This window comes from Dermacentor variabilis, chromosome 9 (genome assembly GCF_050947875.1).
Source record: "Dermacentor variabilis isolate Ectoservices chromosome 9, ASM5094787v1, whole genome shotgun sequence".
NCBI classification, from domain to species: Eukaryota; Metazoa; Arthropoda; class Arachnida; order Ixodida; family Ixodidae; genus Dermacentor; species Dermacentor variabilis.
In genome coordinates this window covers 112,758,984-112,780,132 of record NC_134576.1, presented here as the reverse complement: position 1 = coordinate 112,780,132, position 21,149 = coordinate 112,758,984, and the positions used below count along the sequence as shown (strand labels likewise).

Here is a 21,149-nt window from a genome sequence, read left to right as displayed (position 1 = left end):
ATCCCGCAGGCCCTGCATAGTGAAAATGCTACCTCCGCTGGTGCGAGTTGTAATTACGGATGGAGCAAGACAGCCTATGATGGATTGTATCGTTCTTTTATCGAAGGGGCAGTCTAGCAATATAGCGACCCCGAATGTCCCCCCAACAGCACTACATATATGCAAAGTATGCGTACAAAGTGAGGTGCCTCTATGAATGCATCACAATGCGTGGGAATGTCGACGACAAAATACGTTCCGTGACAAGCGCCGGCACAAGGCAGGTGGCTTCTTCCGAGGTCTGGGCTTGACCACGGCATTGCCTTGATCAGACACAAAACTAATTATGCTGCTTCGCATGGCGAGTTTCTTAAGTGAGCCATGCATAGCCTTATCTCCCCTGCCTCTTACCTATGTGGCTCACGTGATAGCTCGTCCACTTGAGCAACCGTTTAAAAAATCTTGTCGAAATTTAATTATTCCGAGTATCCGTTCGTGGAAGCAGTGCTTTGGCGCATGCGCGCATGAAATCCTCCCTCCTGCCCCCTGCCCCTTGATCTATTGTCTGGCGCCGATGCCTAGCTCTCCCCTTCAAGCTGCCCTGTATGACACGGGTTGTCGCTGCCACTACTGAGCACTTAAGGCGGAACTATTATTTTATTTCTCCATTCTGAAATCAGAATGACAGAGTGACGAAGAGAGCACACGTTGACGCAACGCGCATTAACGCTACCGAATAGCGGACACAAACGAACGGTGAAAGAAAACGAAACGATAAAAATACACATATAGAAAATGGCAAACAGGGTGCCTTGGAAAGCATTCATGCAGCGCAACCAAGGGATCAAGTGTCAACAGAGCCAACGCAGGAATGATGACGAAACCCCGAATATAGAAGACCATGTTCGAGCGCGTATCCATCACCACGGCCTCGGCAGCACAGCAGCTCTTCGATAGAGAGGCTGGCTGTTGGGTCAAGATTGATCACCCAGCAAGCCAAGGGGAAGCCTAAAAAACTAAAGAGGAAGAAGGAGATGGAAAGCACCGCCTACTGAAAATGCGTGCAACGACAGACATAGGAGACGTGCCGATCTCTGAATTTTCTTTTTTTTTCTACACTGCTTGTAACCCGTTCGCCACCAGTGCCTCTGAATGAAGGGCTGGTGAAGACTATACTGTTTAGCACGCAACCTTAACGCGTAATATCTAATGGTTGGCTCGTTCCGGTGTTTGGTGCAGGACACGCTAGCATGGAGGCCTTCGCCGGCAATTTCGCCGCCGTAGCGTCTCGCCATGCGCCGTTCGGACACGTGTTATACCACGTGTACATTGCATCAGAAGCGCTTAGATATGCAAGTGAAGCGGAAGGTCTGAAAGGAGAAAAAGGAGGAAAATCATACATTGAAAAACAAAAATAAGGAAACAACAAGCTATTCGTGTTATTCAATAAAAAAAGAACTAGTCCGGCACCTAATGTCGCTAAATATCCAAGTATGCGATAGCGTAATTACAGTGAGGTAGAGTCACGTCTTGACCACTTTGCGTGTGTCACGGGTTACCTTGCCCACTTGTATTTATCAAAGCGATTTTTCTACGCCTAGTATTTCTTGCAAATTCGCTATTTCGGGCCCACTGTGACGCGTTCGCTCAACACACCTCCAATTTTCTGTTGTATACACCCTCAGAGTGGGTGATTTCGGCTTATAATGCTGTCAAGAAACGGGCATGTGAGGTGGTAAGTTCGAGCCCCTGTCTCCCAGCACAGCAGTCCGATACTCTAATCATCAGGCCGCGATCGCACGCACCCTTACCGCGCGCCAAAGGCGCTCTTTGAGACGTCTGACGCGAGCGTTAGGTTTATGTTTTTCCTTTCCTCGTACCAGCTTGTGTCATCAGACGCAATGTGTAGACGGCACTGCCAGTGGCGGGATCAGTCTGCAGTTTTCATTAGAGCAATATTATAACTCCAAAGTGGGTGAAGTCAGCCTATAATTACCATCGCATTAAAAGTCTACATGCCCAATATGTCCTGTCTTCGTAATCGCATATGATCGCATCCGGTCCAGTATGAAAATCCATATGTTCCCATATAAACCCACATGACTATGTAAGAATATAGTACAGTACACAGGGGTACTTTTCAATAGGTCTTTGTTCCTCGGGAAACGATATCGTTGCAAACTGTTTTGCAGAAAAGCCTCTCCTTTCGAAGTTGCAAAAGTGGACGAATCCAAGTAAATATTCTGCATCACCAATCTCTTCGAATATTTTGCAAAACTGACCACAGTCTATTCAATTTTTGTTAAATGGGGAGATCCTCTAAAAATTACTTATTGTACACCCGGGAGGACGGAAACAGTAGGCTGAGGTAGGAATAATTATTACTAAAAAGTGTTCTGAAGAAGAAAAAAATCAATTGAACAATAACTTTATCAGGAACATGTTCTAATAGACGCCAGTCATTTATGACTGTGTGGTGAAAAAATACGTTAAAGATTCAAGCAACACTGAGTCATCAGGACATAATTTCTAAATCAACCCTTAAGGTTTATCCTAATAAATTTATTCAAGCTCACTATAAAACTAACTACTGATCAAACCACCGCTACCTGAACCGGAGAATTTATTTGGAAAAGAGGTTTCGTCCTAATTTTCTAATTTCAGAATATCAGGCATAAACACACGCAAAATGTTGCACATCCAACGCGCCGGTTGCAATCTAGATCATTTCAGCGTGTATTGTTTTGGCAGATGTGACAGTCTAGATCCTGAGAGTTCGTGAAATAACAAGCAATTCCCGCATGGAAAATGTCGTTTAATTGCGCTATCTAAATACCTGAAAAAGGAATGTTGTTTTTGCGAATATGACAGTGTTTACGCTTTGTCAAAGAGGGAAATGAAAGTGGAAAAGAGATTTGACTGTGGTGTAGGAGCCCAATGCACCACGTGCGTGTGACGCCTAATATGCTCTGCCAATTGTGCTGTGGAGGCTGCTGTGTGCGTGTTTTTTCCCATTGATTGATTGATTGATTGATCGATTGACTGATTGATTGATTGATTGATTGATTGATTGATTGATTGATTGATTGATTGATTGATTGATTGATTGATTGATTGATTGATTGATTGATTGATTGATTGATTGGGTAAGTGAGTGAGAGTGTCTTGAACGCTGTGCTATGAGTTGATCCGAATTCCGTGTTAGGAAGATCCGACGGCCGGGCAGCTTTGATTGGGTGTAGGCGGCCTTCGCAGCTATCTGCCGCAGTAGACAAGCGAGAAAGTTGACTGGAGATAGCGAAAGTTGCGACAACAAAATTAGGATAAGCCGAAAATTCTAACGGAGTTATATTTGTTTAGCGAACGCTTGGTTAGTTCAGGAACACCACTTATCGAAGGTGATGGCGAAAACCCGGACCTGCAAGGGGCGACAACGCGTCAAACGAAAGAAAAATGGTAGTTTGAGCTGTTAAACAAAAAAATAAGCAACGGGTAAACACGATAACCGGAGAACGGTGACGCGGAAGCGATATATTCCACGTCCGATAAGGAATCGAAGTGCTTCGTCGAAGTCTCCGTGTGCCAAAGGGTTGTGCTGTTTATCGGAGCAAGCGTATACGCGGAAAATGATGGGTCGACGCTAGGCGCAAGGAGAAAGTTGGGAACCATGAAACAACGATAGAGCAAGAATGAAAGCAAGAAGTGCAGCTTCTTTCTATTCGAGCGAGTACCGCCGGAACGCATTTGGTTCGACGGATGAGAGCGTCCTCGCACACTCTGTCTGAGAACCGTGCAAGAGTTTGCATGCGTGTGTGCGTGTGTGAGTCTGCCTGCATGTGCGCGTTGGTTGATTCTTATCGACACTTCGCAATCTATGCAAAGCTTCTGACGTTGTTGTGAGAAGGTGGCATGGCGTTGACGCGAGAACGTAGATAAGGCGGAACGAAAGAAAAAAACAGGGTACACAATGCAAATGAAATATGTGTGCAAGTAATATAGGAAACGTTTCTACGAACACTGCGTGCAGGGCGGCGGGAGAATGGCGAGCGGTGAGCGGAAGACGTAAACACTGACAGCGCGTTTACGCGCATTGCTGAGTGCTCTAGCTTTTATTATTTTACTTTCCGTAACATTGCCACTCCTAAAGCATCCGCCCGATGTTCTCAGATGAAAAGATCGAACGTCGCTTTCGATATCCCAACTCGGGCGCGAGATTTTGCTTCCGTCGCAAAGTGCTTTCCGCACACTTCGCATTGAACTCTAGCTTGCCCGCTTTACGGGAGAAGGCGGCGAGTGATCGGGGTTGCGCAACACTCGGCTTTACTTTATTTCCTGTCCTCCTGATCGAGTAGGCTGAAAGAAAGCGTTCCAAGTGAGCGTTTGCGCGAGGTAAAGCAAAGAATCAACTGAACTGACAGTTGTCGTTTTATTCATTTCTTGTCGTGCAATTATGCTTCCGGGAATTTACGCTCAAGAAAGGGGGCTTAGTTCTCTTTCTCTTTAGGAAAACGGCGATACCGGCAGAAAATTCTTGCAGAGCACGGTCAACTCTTAGCGATGACGCTGTCTCGCTAGTACAATGCCAACAGTACTGCTTCTGGAAGGGAAAAAATAGGGATAAAATCTATTCATTAAAATGTATTATGCATGTCTTCATGATATGTTTCAGTTGTATCGGCCCCATCATTATAGCCGTCCTAGTTTTGTGTCAACTGCAGGACCATGGGCATCCCTTAGCTATCTGCAACTACCACGGTCTTCGGCCGGATGACTCGGTCCTATGCTGGTCCTTCTCTTAATTTTATCACATGCTTTAAATCTCTAAAAAAATGAGGAATTCTCAGATTCTACGGGAATATATACTGATTATGAGGCACGCCGTGGTAGGGAACTCGAAATAAGTTATTTCACCACTTGGAACTCCTTATAGCACGTGCAAATGCAGCAACACGAGTGTATTTGCGCTCCTTTCCGCTTAAGATTCGGCTGCTCCAGTCACAAATCGAACATGTAACCTCGCGTCCAGCGTAATGCCATGCCACTGAGCTACCAAGGTTGGTGAAGCGACGTCTCCCCCGAATTAAAAAGAAAAGAGCCTATTGAGTCGTAGTTTCGTTTAGCTGAAATATAGTACAAAAAGAACTGCTCTCTAAGACTGAAAGAAATGACAAACGTGCTTGATAAAACAGCGAGCAAGCGAGATAGCGACCGCGAAAGGAATGACTGCTGAGTTGCAGGATCGAATCCCGGCCACGGCGGCCGCATTTCGATGATGGTGAAATGCGAAAACACTTGTGTAGTTAGATTTAGGTACACGTTAAAGAACCCCAGGTGGTCCAAATTTCCGGAGTCCCCCACTTCGGCGTGCCTCATAATCAGAAAGTGGTTTTGGCACTTAAAACCACGAAGTTATAAATTGAATGAAGGCTGAGTAACTGCTGATCGGGTCGCAGAGGGTGAGGATCTCATTTCGGCGTTTCTGTTCGGCGTTTCTGCCGCAGGTCAAAAGCACCGCCGCTCAATATTGACTGGGTGGGTGTTTATGGCAAAGTGGCGGAACAATGCCCCAGTGCTGTCACAAAGTGAAAGCGCGACACGTACTCAACTCACTGCTGCGCATGGATTGTGCGATGAAATCAGCCCGCTAACAGCGATCAAAAAAAGAAAAACGAACAAAAAAACTGGGTTACGACTAGAAGAACCCTTTTGTCGGAAAAAAGAAGACCATTCGGTGCGTAGCCCAGGTATACATCACTTACAAGGGCTCTTCGCCCGTTAACACAATTTCTCGAAAAAAAAAAAAAAAGGAGTGATACGTCGTGTAGGAGTCAGGCGTCTCTTAGGATTTTAAGTTACGTTGGTATTACGTAGCTTCCTCTTTGCTCTGTATTGCGATAGCATTTATTCGGACGCTCGACGCGCATTGACGTCGTCGTCGTCGTGCTGTCCCATTATCGACTGTGGACGCGTGGCTCATGCGTGATGGGTTCGAAGGTATCTAGAGACTCGGATTGCGCGTGGCTGCGAAAACGAAAAAGAAAGAAAGGAACAAAGAAAGAGAAAGAAGGAAACGACAAAACCGAAAGCGATGTGGTAGCCATGGCAACCATCTGCTCTGAAGCTTGAAAACTGCAATTAACTGCTACTACTACTACTACTACTACTGCTACTACTACTACTAGCGCTATTATACAGACAGTGCATTGCGTACTAGGCACCGCGTATTTGTGCCACACGTATGCTAGTTCTTTACGCGGAGAGATAAATTAAAATGTTACGCTTCTAAAGAACGACGACGATGAATGGACGATAACGTAAGAATCGGTTAAAGCGTACTGAATGAGATTGACTCACTAGGTGCCGACTCCGATACGGCCTTACTAAGCCACGGGACTCTCCTCGTATTATAGTTTCCTTGGCCGTTTATTTAAGGGCGCCTATACTACATCTCCGTCGCATCTTCTCGCGTGCTATTTTTGCGCGCTGTCATTTTCGTTAGCGCCGAGACAACAACAAACAAAAAGGGGGCAACGGACGGCGATTCGGGAGGGCCTTTCCGAAATAACGATTTCGGAGCTTACTTACCGGGACGCCTGTGCCGTGCCGGAAACGTGGCCCCCATTCTATCCCGCCTGTCCTAATAGGGTGTTCTCAATGAACGGCGCATTATTGGGCCATTTAGTTAATCACGGCCGGAGCAGAACATCGCGGAGACGACCCCATGTATGAATCGACCGGTACTTCCGTATACCACTACCGCGCCCAGTACTTAGTAATGCAGTGCGGAAGCTTTGCTGGCGCTTTTGCTGATGACCATTCACTGAAAGTCGATAAATGTCTGGCTATGGGAGAAGGAATTTCGATGCCTAACGCGGGGTACGGAAAGCCCGTTTGCTTCTATTCCTGCCGCCGATACTCCTACTGAGGTACCAGGAATTTTCGGGATCCCGGAAACGCGAATCTGCATGGCGCCTAATGTAACTCATTGCTCCCCTCTAAAGACGGTACACATTTCTAGATTCGAACACCTTTTTTTCTTTTTCAGATCTATTGGATAACCAAATTTCTTTGTCATAATACTCATCGTATGATCCCACTATAGATGTTTGAACATTACCTGCCAGGTCCAAAGGTTACATTTACAGAGGCGAACCAGCATTTTAACTGCACAGAGAATTGTCACGTTACAGCGTATACACGCAAAGCAATGCCTCGCCTTCCAGCTAAGTACGTATTTTGCCGTTGCAAATTCTAGTAACTTTGCTGCTATACCTCTTCTAACCTATAACAATCTGGGCCAACCATCGTTTTACGCGAAAATAACGAATTACATTTGAAAACGGTAAAATGTGTGCCTTTTAAGACTTCCTGGTGTTAACAGCGCCGATTCTAGACGGGACACGGAGACGAGAAGACGACATCACAGTGCTCGTGGTGTCGCCTTCTCGTCTCGTGTCTCGTGTCTTGTCTCGTGTCGTGTCTCGTGTCTCATGTCTTGCCGACTCGTGTCGTGACACGGATTTGGCTTCCACATGGTGAACTGAGGAGTGACCATTTGTAATTGGGAGGTGTGTGTCTGAATATGTGATTTATTTATTTTAAGTGTCGCTACGGTGGAGCACTTGCAGGCAGCAACTGCAAGGCTAATCGCACCAGTAGCCTACAACAACTCAACTCAACTCAACTCAACTCGTGTTCCGTCTACGCTTTGCGCTGTTAACACCAGGACGGAAAACCAACAAGTCCAAGCTGCTATTCTAGAGAAATACTTTTAAGACTTATCGTGTTTTGGACTGTATGGTCCTTCCTATGTAGGTGCCCTTTGTTCAGCTCGCTGCAGTTGCGTTTCTAGTGCAGTGGAACATGTTGCTGGCACCCTTCTTAGTCCTCATGCTTTCTTGTAATTTGGTGTGGGTGTTCCCTCTTCCGTTTTCTATTTTTACTTCCTCTCGCTTTCCTTTGTTTTTTTTTTCTCGCATCTTCAAGCTTGGTGTTGTGTTTAGAACACAATTGATGACCCGATTATCCTTCACCCTGCGTGCTGCTTCTGCACATTGAAATCATTCTAATAATAATAATTTAGCTTCGCAGTGCATATCGGTAATGTGATACCCAGCAAAAAAGATAGAGATAGAGATAGAGATAGAGATGTATGTAAAGATAGAGATAACTCTGATCCAGCTTTTTACAACCCTCTCATTATATTACAAGGGAAAGATAAACTCTACCTGATTCAGCTGTTTTCGGGTATGGCTGCATCAGTATACATAAACGTCTGAATCTTTACAGGCTGCATCGAGTAATAGGTTGAGCAAGCGACACCATAAAACAAGCCGGAGTGTGTCAAAATTTGTTGCAGCGTTCAGACAACGGACTTTATGATTTGGGAATCCGGCTGGGAGCTGACCCAGAGCACATGCGTGGCGGCCTGGAATATGCGCAACATTTTTATTCTTATTATTTTTTTGGTCTCGTAGCTCTATGAAAACTGCAGACGATCGTATTTATAATAATCTTCACTCTAACCATAGTTATAAAGAATAGAGCTCTGGGGTTCTTGAACCACACCGTTATTTCACACCGGCTATTATTGCCACAGGCAGGCAATGACAGACGAGTGCAGACGAGCCACTAGGGGCATAGGCGTACAAGTATGAGAGATGCGCACCTATATCTTTATATATATATATATATATATATATATATATATATATATATATATATATATATATATATATATATATATATATTCTTGTTATCTGCGATGTTCACCCTGTTGACAAAAACGAAGCATACAGTTTAAGATTCGCTATAGTTATAAGAACCTGAGCCTGAATATTGCAATATACCATTATCATTGAAAAGAAAAGGTGTATAATCAGAGCATTTTACCGGTGCTGACATAGGGGGCAGAGACTTGGAGACTGACAAAGAAGCTTGAAAACAAGTTGAGGACTGGACAAAGCGATGGAACGAAGAATGCTAGGCATAACCTTGAGAGACAGAAAGCGAGCAGCTTGGATGAGAGAGCAAACGGGTATAGCCGATATTCTGATTGACATTAAGAGAAAAAAAAAATGGTGCTGGGTAGGTCATGTAATGCGCAGATTAGATAACCGTTGGACCATTAGGGTATAGAATGGGCACCAAAAGAACGGAAGCGCAGTAGAGGAATGCAGACGATTAGGTGGTGCGACAAAATTAGGAAATTCGCGGGTGCTAGTTGGATTCGGTTGGCGCAGAACAGGGGTAATTGGAGATCCCGGGGAGCCTTCGTCCGGCAATGGACATAAAGTAGGATGATGATGATGATGATGATGATGATGACGACGACGACGACGACGACGGCGACGACGATGATGATGATGAATATTGCAGTAAGAAAGTGTGATTACATATTTGGCAGCCTTAGCGATATTCTAGTTGCTTGTGCGTGGCGAGTATAAAAGCAAAACTAATTTAGAGATTGACAAGAGAGCCGCGAGAGGAGGGAAGGCTCGAAAATAGAAGTCGCGAAAAGAAATTGTGTTTTTTTTTTCTACAAGCACGCCTAAAAAAATGTCGGTATATTCACTATATTTCCTCTTTCACGCCAATTGCCCTCTCACCTTATACATACGAAGAAGGGTGGCAACACGCCGATGATGGAAAATTCAATAATTCTCGCCTTTCGGCGCCCACTGCTATTGCCGAGTTAGGAGCCGTGCATCCGGGACTTTAGGGCTCCAATGGTGTGGCCGAGTGCTGTGCACACAAGGGCTGACGAACTCGGCGAGCTATTCGATGATTGGCCGTCGAGCTCGGCGTTTTTCGCGCCGAAGCGACGGAGGGGAAAGTAAACGCGCGACGCGGCGTTATACGGTGACGCGTCCAAATATAAGTCTCGCCATCGCTGAAGCGACGCTGCGTCCGAAAAAGAAGGAATCCGATACGTTAAAACTGAGCAAATAAAACAAACAAAGTATATCGCGCGACACGTCTGCTTCTGAAGCTCATGCTCCTCGGGGTGCTTGCGTCGATAACGAGCGTCTCGTTTCCTCACGCAGTGAAAATGAGAATCGTGCGTGTCTCGTTTGCGAGTTACCTGACGCTATTGCACATCCCCGATTTATTTATTTATTTATTTATTTATTTATTTATTTATTTATTTATTTATTTATTTATTTGATAGCTGCTGTTGCTTGTCAGCCGAAAGAAGCTTCAGCAATTGCGCTGACTGTACATTGCCTTCTCTGCGCAGCTGGAATTTGGTTATGTAATGTTTCCCGCTGAAAAAAAATTTGACCATCCTTGGAAGCATGGTATCCAACAGAAAAATGACGATTCGTCATGTTGTTTCACCCATAAAGAATGGCTGTGATGCCCCTGCTGAGTTACGTGCTTACAAACTACTGCGCCAGACGAAGGCGTCGTCTTACACAAAACCAGCGTTCGCTACATGTGTCTCAAACGCACACAAGCACGTCATGCTACGTACGTCGTCCACATTTCCTGCCAATGCAATGTTTTCTCCTTCTCTCTCTCTCTCTCTCTCTCTCTCTCTCTCTCAAGGCGCGTCAAATGTGTGCGTCGTTGCTAAGCAAAGCGCGTGAGATACCAGAATTTATAAGCGGTTTTGTGGTGTTCAATTTTTGGGATGCACGTAGATGCACTGCGGAAACAGTTCCGTTAGTGATAATCTCAAGGGCATCATCCTCTTTGCCTTGATTATTATTTTTTTGAGATCGATATATACAGAGGGCAGCGTAAATGCCAGCTACATGTGCAGATCAATCTTCCGGCAGAACGAATGGCTGATTCGCGGTCTAGCTTCACACAAAGGGGACATTTCGCAAGGCATGCGATATAATATCATATATCCTTGTAATCCCTGCCCGCTTTGTCCGCAGACAATCATAAGTACGCGTTGTCAACGAAGATGTGCTTCGAAAACAATTGTCTCCATTTCACTGCAACAAAGCGGTGGCGCCATCTGTTGTCGTTAGGGCGAAGCCTGGTTCGCCTTGTTTTTCCGTCGCAGCCGAAGATAGCGACACCGTTTTGTTTTTGCGATATGCAGGGCTTTCTTGTTGCTTTTTGTCTAGTTACGCAGGTGACGACGCAGAGTTTTGAATGCAAACAAACCTCGCATTAAATTGTGCGCACCGCGTAATGGTCACCTCTGCATGAAGTATGACCACGAACAAGCCATCGCTTAGTATGAAGTGCCACGCTTAATTGGCGCTCTTATTTACACAACAGGCCACCGTAATGCTCTAGTGGGAGCTAATTCGTTACACAGATTTGCTAACCTACTATATCTTCTAAGCCCAGCTATAGACCTTCCAAGACCAGCGAGGGCTCCCTGTGGATACCCGTAACGCCCTCTGAGATCTTAATCCTCTCCAGCACCTCTCAAACGCAGTGCACTTAGTTTCGTACGATGCGGGCAACGGTACGAAGGCAAGACAGACTTTTTCCCCTCCTCTCACACGCATCCAAAAAGTAGGACCTTACACATAAAAGAGAGTTACGGGTATGTGTCATGAAATTTAACGTAACATGGCTCTTATATATCTTTGTCACCAAATATGGCGTAATTATTGAAAGAATGGCATCGCAGCTTTGAGCTTATCTATCGCCTCATGAGCGGAGTGACACGTACGTTTCTTCAACCAGCGGCCACAACGTACCGCTCCCTCTCGCGGCCAAAACATAATACTTCACATACTGCAAGCACAAAGGTGCACGAGTAATGCGTGATTTGATTTAGCTGGATATCCCCAGGTTGTATTTGTAATGTACGAAATAATTGTTCATTATAAGGCGCCACAGATCAAAAACAACAGCACTGCGAAACGCGCGGAGTGATACTTCTATGACGGCACTATTACCTGCCAATATGAGAACATAGCAGGTAACGCTAATATAGGGATAGTCGCAGCTCGTGCGCAATGGTCCAGGAAAGGTGTTCTTTTTTTTAGAGCGCAGCTCTTAGACGCCCGTTCCTGCGTTGAGCGTCGGCGTGCCTCGGCGGCCTTCGTAACCGTGCGAACATACGCGGCGAAAAATTGTTGTGCCACACTGCGTGCCTAATATCGAGGCAACGGGCGCTCTTTCTGGTTCTTCTGATGTGGTTGGCCTCGTGGTCGGCGTTAAACACCCATTGACAACCTTGACATCGTCATATTACGCCAACTCGCCCAACTGTGTGTACGAACTTTCGAAGTTCCACGAAACTGCCGACCCCTCCCCGCGGGTCAAACTGAGGAATCCGGTAGCTTGCCCCGCAATGACTACTGCCGCGACGAAAGGGAAATGTGACGCGGCAGACCTCAGCACCAGCCCTATACTCGTTTATGCCGCCGATAGGTCACCAAAGGAATTTACGGCAGGACCGGTCATTTGTTAAGAGAGAGAGAGTCGCCAGCACCGCTATGGTGAGCTCTCACCGCCGCATGCAGGCTATTTTGTGCTATAGCTGTACATATTGTACCAAGCTTTTCCTTTCCTTGTCGTCTGCTCAAAGAGTTCGTCTCTCGTCTTCGACCCCGAGTCACAATAAGATGAAGGAGCGAACGCTGAGCTCAGCGGGTCATGAAAGGCGGCGATAGCGAAGCCAGCGCGAGGAAGAAAACGGAGGAGGAGGCTACATTAAAAGCATGAGGCGGAAAGCGGAGGAGGAGACTATGGCGCGAGGGTGGGAAGAAAAGCGTAGTGCTGCGCAAGACAGGCTCTGCGGCGACGACCGCTACGAGACGGCGCCAGCGTAGCACGCCATCTAAAACCACTAAATCATCTAAACGTACCGGCGCTTCCTCTCTTCTCCTACTATGCAAGCGCTCCTTCTCTCGGCTCCTCCCGGGCGCCGACGGTGGCGCAACCTCGCCCGGGTACAGTTAGCAGGCGCTCCCAACGTTCGCCCCTTTGGCCTGAAGGATTTGGTTGTTGCGCTTATGACAAGGGAGGTTCATATATTAGTTACTCCTACCGGTGTCCACGTTGCACTGCTTTATCGAAGCTACTTAAACTGCAATCACTTCGATTGCGGTGTCAACGGTGGAGGACGTGTGCTCATGCGAGCTGATGGAGTTTTTTTTTCTCGAACGGCGCCTTTTGATCAATTTCATTTGAACTTCAACGCCTCCAAGAGAAATTGGAACGGCATACGCTTTGTACGTGCATATTACCTGTTACTTTTTTTGAACACCGGCGTGGGGTGTACACACTAAACATTTTTACACCCTTATGGGTGTTAGTAGGGGTGCTTTCGGCATTTACACCCATGCTCACACCCTTCTAGCACCCTTTTCGGCCAAAGCACCCTATCACAAGGGTGGATAACACACATAAGGTGTGACTTTGCTCAAAGAAGGGTGTTAAATCGAAGCCTGAAGGGTGTTGAACGTATTGATGCATAAATCTGAGTAACGTGTACACGTCCACGCATTCAGCAATGTGTGTATGTATTGCATTTTTAATGCGAAAGCGTTTCATGGCCTTTCAGGTAGGAAAGGTGGTGTTCTCCGCAACAACAATCCATACGGGACCCTGCTCATGCCAATCTTGTCATTTCCCTTGAAAGCATTCAGAACGCATTTGGAACCGCGCCGCCCGTTTTATTCTCTCAAATTATTCACTTCATTCTAGCGTCACGTCCATGAAAAAAACACTAGGTGAACCTGACCTTTGGTTACGTCGCAAATACCTTCGTCTCTGTCTTTTTCATAGAATATGCTAATTTAACCCTTCTCGTAAAGAAAATCTTTTCACCACACCAAGTTCTCGTCTCGCATCGACCATCAACACAAAATTGATGTGCCATTCTTCCTTTTTGCCAAGAACAGCCACTGAATGCAACCGCCTTCCCGCCTCCAGAGTCTCAATTTGTGACACCACTAATTCAAGGTCGCCGTTCAAATTATCTTATGGTTTGATTTTCTATTTTTGCGCTGCATTGCAATTATTGCATATTTTCACCACTTCTTTCTGTTGTGCCTACTAGGCCTCGAATGTATATAATAAATAAATAAAATGTGAAGTCATCACCGTCTTGGATGACGTCAGTAGTGATACAGAAGGTAGTAAATACAACAACGTTAAGTATGAGCGATTATGGGTAAATAATGTGAAATGATGTGAATAAGGGTGGAATAAATTGCGTTAAGGTTCGTACAAACTATAGCACGGTGCATTACGGGAGATTATGGTAGAATTGTCAAGAACACGCGACAATGTATGAACTAACGTATCATGGTCACGTGACAATTCCAAGTGTAGATGCGTGAAGCGATTAAGTTTTCCCATTCCTAAGTGACTGTCGATATTTCTTCAAGGATTCTGATGTTACTGGCATGACGACCACTCCAAAAATGTATCATCCAGAAAAAGAACGCCCTTTCGCTTACAATTCCATTATCATTATTTTTCGTGCTCTCAGGAATATTAACATGCAATTAAACACTTCTAGAAAAACTGCAGTAGCAGAGCGAAAACACGAGAGCAACTTGCGCAATTCTGCACTAATATTTCGGTGCCCTTAATAGCCCAACAAAAAGTGGTGAAATGGAAGAAGCTGTTTGGATACATTGCTGAACAAACAGGGACGTGCTGTTGGACGAGCCTCTGCTGTACAGTGGCATCAACGTACAATTTGCATGGTGAATCCATAAAGAAGACTTATAGAGGCGAGATCACGTTGGAAGTTCTCAAACCCGAATTTCCACGTACCTTGCCTAATTCATTCAGAGGTTTACTAAGCTACTGATCTCCTTTCTAAGTGCATCCTCAAATACAGCTTGTAAGGCTGAGCCTATATATTAAGGGCTGGTGTCGTCAAAGCTGTAATTTCTTATCCAGAGCATACGCACTTGCAAACGCAGTCTTCAGTCTCCTCATGAATGTTTACGCGCGCTGTCACACGAGCAAGATGTGAGCGTCTTTATCGAGCCATGATATCGCTGAAACTACGCTGTGACCTCGCAAAGTTGCTTCGTTCGGACGCAGCGAATAATCTAATCGCACCAGCAGAAGAGCGCCGATGGTCTCGCTCACGGTCCCGATTTGTGTACTGTACCCTCAGTGATGCAGCACAGACTGCGCCCCCCACCCCAAAATAAAATGCCCGGCACGAAACGTAGTAGCAACTACCCGCCTCACCGCTCTAGTTAGAGACCACAACGAAGCAGCAGCAAACAGGCGGCCATGCGAGCATGCAAACCTGTCAGAATAAACGTTCAATTTGCGCGGCCGCTCCATGCCAAATGAAAAGCGACCGGAAGTGACGGCCAACGCTGTACCATCACTTCTGCGCGCGGCAGGACGGGAAGGCGGAAGCTGCGCCATCATGCTCGTTTTCGCGTGCGTTCGCGTCGCGCGCTATGCGAAGTAATTTTAAACGTGTGATTAGTTTTGCGCGCGGGGTAGAAAAAGATGTGGCCCATGCTTTGTGTATTACTCGTGCCCCACTTCAAAGCAAAGCGTTCGTACGCACTGGAAGATGGATCCACGAAGGCTGAAACGAGAAGTTGCAACGTGCCCGGTCGGTAGTACTGGCATGATCGAAACTTTCAGGCAAGTGCCCGTTTATTTGGTATTTGTTTTGTTCGCTTTAGAAATATCTCACTGTGATTTCGTAGCATAATTCATAATTCGCTAATGTAAGAGCAAGAGCAGCTGCACTCCTACTAGGGCAAGTTAACTACCTCGATCGCGTCCCGTGTGACTAATGTTTGTCAAATCTACATCGGGCGTGGTGCGCCTGCATAGTTACGCTTTGTTTCTCAGCGCTTGAACGTTCATTGATGTGATTCTCTTGTGCGTTCAGCGCGGCTGCTTGTAATACGGTCGTTCGCACTTCAGTTAAATGTGGTCGACCACTCTTGCGTCGCGTAGAAAAAGGACTGGCTTAGCCACCTTTCAAAGGAACCGGCGCGGTATTGGTTCTCCCTGATGCGGTCGCGTGTTGCTCTTGCTGCTTGCCGGACGCCTTCAGCATTTTTTCGGCTCGCTTTGTCCGTGCGTGTGCGCGTGCTCGCGCTCGGCTTGATTTGTGTGTGCGTGCGTGTGTGCGCTCAGCTCAGCTCGCTTTGTGTGTGTGCGTGCGTGCGCTCGACTCGCTGTGTGTGTGTGTGTGTGTGTGAGTGTGCGTGTGTGTGTGTGTGTGTGTGTGCGTGCGTGCGTGCGTGCGCGCGCGCGCGCTTGCGTTCAGTACATGCCGGTTTGTATGGGCCGGCGTGTTTGCGCGTGTCTAGTGCGTACGTGTTTTGTGAGTGTGTTGTCTGTGGGTCGCTGTGTGTGCGTGCACGTGTTAGCGTGTCTGCCTGCATGCATGTATGTGTGCTTGTTTGTGTTCATCAATGTGCGCGTGCGCGCTTTTGTGTCTGCGCTTTGAGAGTGCGTATACTTGTGTGTGCGTGTGGGTGCGTTTTGTGTGCGTGCGTATGTATTGCATGAGGCCGGTAGAGTTTTACTCGCAATAAAACTCTTCCGATTTGGTGCAGCGAGTGTTCCCGCCTGAAAGCCGAGTTTGGTTTCAAGCCTACCTGGACAACTGCTGTATGAGGCGTCGTTTCTCGGGAGGACCAGTGGGAAGGCGCCAAGTATACGCTTCGTCCAATTGCTCCCATGCCCTGATGAATCGATATCCTTGTTTTTTATTGTGAAAGGAACGTTACATCCAGAGCATAAGTAAATGATTAAGAAATCTGGTAGTGTGTTCCGCCATTACAATAATTCCAATCTTAAAGACGTGGATTTCCCATTAGCCCACATTTCTTTTGATGCAGACAACCGCTGAAATTGTTAGCGGCAGGTTATTCGAGACGTTCTACGTATATAGCAATTGTCTTCAGGAGCTTTAATGAATTTTGACAATTTGAAGTGTTGTGCTTTAGAGGTATCATATACAAGCTTTAGGTCTCCGGGTAATTTGCATGCCCTTCGAGAGCTGTCGCCTATAGCCCTATTGAAATTCGTAACTACAGTTTGGAGCACTGGGGAAGCTAGAAGGCTTGTCCTGGCTCTCGAGAAAGTGTTTAAGCTGGAGGTGTAGGTTGAGGAGTTTGGGGTTGGTAACACAAAGCATTTTTTATGCCTTAGCAGTAGGAGGGACACAGGATAAAAAAATGTATGTGTCTCGAGCACAGGAAGCTGCTCATGTGGTAGAAGCATGTGTGTGCGTGTGTGTGTGTGCGCCCATGCATGCGTGCGTGTGTGTGAATTCTCTCCTCAAAAGGGAGTATGTGTGTAAGAGAGCTATTTCATTGCTGGTCTGTTTGCCAAGAATTGGCAAGAAAACACAATAATCAATTTAACTTGAAATTATAAACTTCAAAGCATACTGGCGACAGCAGCATACAAGCATGCAGCTGTGTGACAATCTTAATGCATGACTGCAACATCTGGAAGGAGGCTTGCTTCTTCAGTAAGCAGCACAAAGTCCATATTCTTGGCTTTTCTCGTGCAAACCAAAACGAGGCTCATTGCCAATGATCTTGTCTTTTGTTCTAATAGCATTTGTTTATCTTGTACTTAGAGCGTCCTTTCTCGCAGGTCATGCAGATAGCAGCAATTTCACAATGCCCAGCCTTGGCGCCCCCCATCAAGAGCAAGCCACTTGCGTTCGCCTTCAGACAGATGGTTAATGTCTTCTTGAAAGCGGTTGAGAAGACAACATTGTAAGTAGATATAGTTGTGTAGTGTAATATAATAACTCAAGTTATAATTTAAAACTCAGGCTCCTTGGCCGCCTAAGCTTGATATGATGTGCAGTTGTCTGTGGTTGTAAATATTGCCGATGGTACAGTGCATACTGCAGGTATGACTGCAGGTATGCTGAAGTATAGATTGGCATTTTCTTGATGGTCTTTCATAATGAGGATTTTCTTTGTGCAAGAATATTCACAGAATGCCGGGGCATTGTAGCATCATATTCTTGTGCATTCACTGCTAATTTCGTATGACTTTCCTGCTACCAATTTATTTGCAGGAAAGGAATATTTGTTTACTCTCTGCAATGATCTTGTTATTTGCTCATTGCATTACACTCTTCTACTTTTAATTTGTTCCCATATAATTATCAAAACCTTAAAATTTCAGCTGGTTTTATTTTGAATGTAATATCAAAATCAAAATGCACCGGATTGCAATCTAGACTGCAAGGGATTTGAAGAAATTACAAGAAACCAGGACCTCTCGGGAGCGTTAAAAAACGTTTCCGCAGGTAATGTGCCTAATTGTACTGAGCTAGCTGCTCACGAAAATTGCAAGCATATTTCATTTCACATAGTTTTGCAGGATATAGCAGGCCTATCATAGTCTCTGAGCACAACCTTACCTCATTTGCATCATGAAAATGTCTCATGCTTAATTTGGGACAAGTTCTGAAAAATGAATGTATCATAATTTTGAAACTACACAAAGTATTGGTTGAGGCTGGACAGTTTTCAAACAACTTGACCATGTTGAACTTAGCCATTACAGGACGGAAAAAAAAACATGCACAGGAGCACTCATTCAATGAAATGTGATGCTTGTGGTTATTTTCCACATGCAAAATGTACTTTTAAGCGAGAGAGGGCAGGTAGCCAATTTACAACCATTGTGACTCATGCGCGTAGTAGCAACACAGGATGAGAAATGGTTGTGTCTCTGAGGTTCATTGATTATGTGAAAACTCATATACAGTACCCCCCCCCCCTATGAGGGGTAACCGTGCAATATGTTTTGGGCAAGAAAGACAATTGTTCTAGGAGACAAAAAATTTCAGGCTCTAGTTGAGAGGCTACAGAAAGAAGGACCATGTAAATAGTCACAGATTAACATAAACTGCATCGGAGTGGCATCACAGTTTAGAGCATGAGGAAGGATCATAAGTTTAAATAAGGGAATACTACTTGTCAGTGCATTGCCAAGCTAAGCCATTGAAAGAAGGGGGCGTGCTCTAAGAAAAATAGTTGACAACACATGCTAAATTTTCGAGGAAAGTATGCCAAAATGCCCATTCTTACTAAATTAGTAAATAAGAAATACACGATAAATTTTAGGATGCAGAAAGTGTAATAAACTGCATTGGAGAGTTGGATATTGTTGGGCTGGATGCATGTATTGCAGGGCAAATGAGAATGCCAGTGGGGATTCCCTCATTTTCATTTTGTGTGCACTCTCTGTAAAACAGTTCTCTTTGTCTCCTAGTGTGATAATGTTGTGTAAAAACAGTCATTTTTTAATGCCTTGTGCATTTCACTCTTAATGTGCCATATCCCGTAAGTTTCTCACCTGCAGTACTTATATATAAAGTGTAATGCAGATAGATATATTGCAGATTTCATAATGTCAATTTTGTATTAAGGTCACATACACACTCTTGGACAAATGTCTGTTGTTGAGAGATGTCATTGGTAGTCTTTAAACTTTATTCACTCTTATTTTCTATGGCGAAAAGGCTACTGTAAATTTATGTTTTTGCTGCTGTATGTGCCTTGTGTTCACAATGACATAGTGGTTTAGCATTCACAGTAACATGCAATTCCTTAATTTGCAAAATAGAAACTTCTCCTATCTTTCACTTGTCTTGCCCAGTTGCCTGAGCGGTGCATTCTGCCCAGTCACATTAATTAAGTTTGTTACTTTGAGGAGCATGTTGCATTATCAAATTTTCCGCAAAGTACATGTGTAATTGCACGGACTGAATTCTCATGATTGTCTTCTTATTTTGCTAATGCAGGATTCAAGATTCCAGCAATGCCATGCGCTGCATTTATTGGTCAAGATGCTCAGAGAATGAAGTCCCTGCACCTCGTGGTTAACCGTGAACATTTCTTTTTCTTTTGGAAAGCTAAAGGCCATTTGCTGCATCACTTGCATTTTTGCAGCTCAGATGTGTACTATATTTTTCTAATTTTGAATCAATATAGGCTGTTCAGTATAAAAAATTCCGTACAGCGGGAAGGACAAGGACTGTGAGAGACACACTCCACTGACTTTCAACAATATTTTATTGCGTTGCCACATCGTGTGTGTATACACAGAGGGGTCATGCACAGAAAATGAAAGCCAGTCACAAGGGGTGTTCTAACAGCAAGTCATTGTAAAAAGAACACGGTCACTTGAAAAAAAAACATCACAATTTCTATCTGTTTAGATACAAAATTTCACTAGGGGTCAGCGTGATAGAGGGGGCACTAACGCACACACTACCCAGTTTTCTGGTGAAATCAGCTTCAATAATTTACCGGGTGAGCTGTGTGTCGCTAAAACTTCCGTATCTTAAAGAGGGGCATGCAGCCGCTGTCCTGGCAATGAATGCCCAAGTGGCCTTGAACAGTGTTATTGATGTTGTTATAGTGCTCTCTTAAACGATCATTTAGGCGCCTGCCTATCTGTCCAATATATTTACTGCCTCAAAATGGGAATTTGGGAAACCACATTTGTTGCACACATCGCAAAACGTTTTCTGTGCCCGGCAGAGCAACAACTCTGACGTGTTTTAGGCGCGTTTACACACTTGCAGAGCCCTGCCAGCTTTTCTGGGGCTGAGAGAAGGACTGTGATTTCTGCAGGTTCCCTAATCTTTTTTAGCCTATGGGAGACATCATCAACATACGGTAGCACTGCAAACCTGTGTCTTTCAACCGGCTGGTTCCTTGACCGAGTGCGCTCATCATGTTTTGTGCACTTCAGAAGCTGTTCCGCTATGGCTGAAATTAAGGCCAAAGGGTAGCCAAACCAAGAAAGGCAATCAGCCTGTGCAGCAACGCTATGTTGCATCTCGTGGGAGCAAGATTTATTGAGGCTGTTAAGGAGGCAAAGCTTTACAATATCTCATTTGACTTTGTTGGACAGACAGGCAGGCGCCTAAACAATCATTTAGGAGAGCACAATAACAACGTCCATAACACTGTTCAAGGCCACTTCAGCATCCATTGCTGGGACTGCGGCTGCTTGCCCCTCTTTGAAGGTACGGAAACTTTAGCGAGACACAGGTCATCCGGGAAACTATAGAAGCAGATTTCACTAGAAAACTGGTTAGTGTGTGCGTTAGTGACCCCTCTATCATGCTGACCCCTAGTGAAGTCTTGTATCTCAACAGACAGAAATTCTAATGTTTATTTTTTTCAAAGGACGATGTTCTTAGTACAGTCACTTGCTGTTAGACACCCCTTGTGACTCATATTCTGCGCATGCCCGCT

At 45.2% G+C, this 21,149-nt stretch overlaps 1 protein-coding gene and 1 long non-coding RNA gene across 2 annotated transcripts in view; one reads left to right on the top strand and one right to left on the bottom strand.

Moving 5' to 3' along the window:
• The window catches only part of LOC142558498 (uncharacterized), an 86,935-nt gene that overhangs the window by 32,212 nt on the left and 33,574 nt on the right, over positions 1-21,149 (bottom strand). The window lies entirely within an intron of this gene.
• Positions 16,095-20,078, top strand: LOC142557304 (uncharacterized). The gene is made up of 3 exons (XR_012822753.1): positions 16,095-16,559; positions 17,512-17,636; positions 19,685-20,078. It is a non-coding gene; the product is annotated as an uncharacterized LOC142557304 (long non-coding RNA).